This window comes from Schistocerca serialis, chromosome 5 (assembly GCF_023864345.2).
Source record: "Schistocerca serialis cubense isolate TAMUIC-IGC-003099 chromosome 5, iqSchSeri2.2, whole genome shotgun sequence".
Classification (NCBI taxonomy): domain Eukaryota; kingdom Metazoa; phylum Arthropoda; class Insecta; order Orthoptera; family Acrididae; genus Schistocerca; species Schistocerca serialis.
This window is the reverse complement of record NC_064642.1, coordinates 345515992-345518583: the sequence shown is the minus strand read 5'-3', so window position 1 is coordinate 345518583 and position 2592 is coordinate 345515992. Positions and strand designations below refer to the sequence as shown.

The 2592-nt window shown below is 43.1% G+C and overlaps 1 non-coding gene across 1 annotated transcript; it reads right to left on the bottom strand.

Annotated features, from left to right (window-relative positions):
• Positions 1 to 1542: 1542 nt before the first annotated feature.
• Positions 1543 to 1617, bottom strand: Trnal-caa (transfer RNA leucine (anticodon CAA)). The gene has a single exon. It is a non-coding gene; the product is annotated as a tRNA-Leu (tRNA).
• Positions 1618 to 2592: the final 975 nt, after the last annotated feature.

The following is a 2592-nucleotide window of genomic DNA, read 5'->3' as shown; positions in this document are numbered from 1 at the left end:
ATCCTCCCCACTCCACCAAGAGTGTCTTTCCGCCATCCACCTAACCTTCGCAACCTCTTAGTTCATCCCTATGAAATCCCCAAACCACCTTCCCTACCCTCTGGCTCCTACCCCTGTAACCGCCCCCGGTGTAAAACCTGTCCCATGCACCCTCCCACCACCACCTATTCCAGTCCTGTAACCCGGAAGGTGTACACGATCAAAGGCAGAGCCACGTGTGAAAGCACCCACGTGACTTACCAACTGACCTGCCTACACTGTGAAGCGTTCTATGTGGGAATGACCAGCAACAAACTGTCCATTCGCATGAATGGACACAGGCAGACAGTGTTTGTTGGTAATGAGGATCACCCTGTGGCTAAACATGCCTTGGTGCACGGCCAGCACATCTTGGCACAGTGTTACACCGTCCGGGTTATCTGGATACTTCCCACTAACACCAACCTGTCAGAACTCCGGAGATGGGAACTTGCCCTTCAGCATATCCTTTCTTCTCGCTATCCGCCAGGCCTCAATCTCCGCTAATTTCTAATTTCAATTTGCCGCCGCTCATACCTCACCTGTCTTTCAACTTCATCTTTGCCTCTGTACATCTGCCCCGACTGACATCTCTGCCCAAACTCTTTGCCTTTACAAATGTCTGCTTGTGTCTGTGTATGTGTGGATGGATATGTGTGTGTGTGCGAGTGTATACCTGTCCTTTTTTCCCCCTAAGGTAAGTCTTTCCGCTCCCGGGATTGGAATGACTCCTTACCCTCTCCCTTAAAACCCATATCCTTTTGTCTTTCCTTCTCCTTCCCTCTTTCCTGACGAGGCAACCATTGGTTGCGAAAGCTAGAATTTTGTGTGTATGTTTGTGTTTGTTTGTGTGTCTATCGACCTGCCAGCGCTTTTGTTTGGTAAGTTTCATCATCTTTCTTTTTAGATATATTTTTCCCACGTGGAATGTTTCCCTCTAATTTTTTTTGAATTTCATATTCGAGGGCAAGCTACTTATAGTTGATCGTGAGAGAAGCAGGAGTCTTTGAGGTGGATGCCACAATACTTTAAGTTTCTCCTTGTGCTTTTTTAATTGTAAAACTGTAGGCTAATTTGGTTGGAAATTGCAGTCTTTTAAGTTGGAATGGCAGTTCAATAGAGATCAGCGGTATTCTAGGGATAAATAGCATGTGTGCTTTGTACTTTCCAGTCATGAGTTTTGGTGGTGTTATTCGATAGCTGTTTGTTGATCATCCTTGTTCCATTACACAGTTTTCGTGAGTTGAGATTTCTGAGTAGTATGATCGGAAATCTAATTTTAACTCGAAGGCAGTGTAATGATATTCCTGGTTCTTGCAAAGAGTTTAGATATACTGTAGAGGAGTTCACACTTTCTTCAATGTTTACCATTGGGTCAATCATTTTGTATGTTCTCTCTTCCCCAGAAATATTCTTTTGAAAATTAAAGTTGATATTGTCAACAATATTATTTTTCCAGAATGAGATTTTCACTCTGCAGCAGAGTGTGCGCTGATATGAAACTTCCTGGCAGATTAAAACTGTGTGCCGGACCGAGACTCGAACTCGGGACCTTTGCCTTTTGCGGGCAAGTGCTCTACCAACTGAGCTACCCAAGCACGACTCACGCCCCATCCTCACAGCTTTACTTCTGCCAGTACCTTGTCTCCTACCTTCCAAACTTAAAGCTGTTAGAACGGGGTGGGAGTCGTGCTTGGGTAGCTCAGTTGGTAGAGCACTTGCCCGCGAAAGGCAAAGGTCCTGAGTTCGAGTCTCGGTCTGGCACACAGTTTTAATCTGCCAGGAAGTTTCAATATTATTTTTAGTTGCCAAAATTCCCATTTCAAATGGCCAGTCCAGATTGGTATAGTGGTGAACAATGTTTGGATAAGTTTGGTCAATGATTTCATTTCCAGCAGTAACCATGTTGTAAAAGTCAGTGTTGAGTTTAATGAGGCCTGTTGTATGGTCAGTAGGACATGTGCCTTCGCCTGTTTGTAAAAGTTGTTGAGCAAAATGTGCTGTTGGTTTGGCTTTTGAAAGTTCAACTCTCATATTTCTTGCTGGTCGCAGCATTTGTACGTTTGGCTGGAGATATGATTTTTTTAAGCACGCATTGATCTCGTCTGCTGGTGTTGACATGAGGTTAACTGGAAGTGTTTATTCAAGATCTCCTGAGATTATGAGTAGAGCTCCTCTCAGTACTTCAGATTTTCCATGCAAGTATTTTAATGTTCTGTTCATGACTGAGTGATTTTTTTATGTTCCATTTGCATTCATTCCGGAAGGTAATTTTACCTTGCTTGAGAAGTTAAGCCCTTCCATATTCTCTTGAGATTTCACATACCAGGAATTTTTCTTTGGCTATATTCAATGGAAGTTGCAGGGTGGAATGGGCAGTTTGTCTTCCTTTCATAAGTTGGCAGCAATGCTGGATGATAGTAGAGCAAGTGTGATGTGTTGTTTAGCATGTATTTCCACCACCAATAGATTTATTAGAAAAGTTTTTCGAGTGCTGTCTGGTGCATCCAAGTAAATAATTCTGACAGTGTTATTGACAGTCCAATCCATGATAACAATGTAAATTTCTGTTTG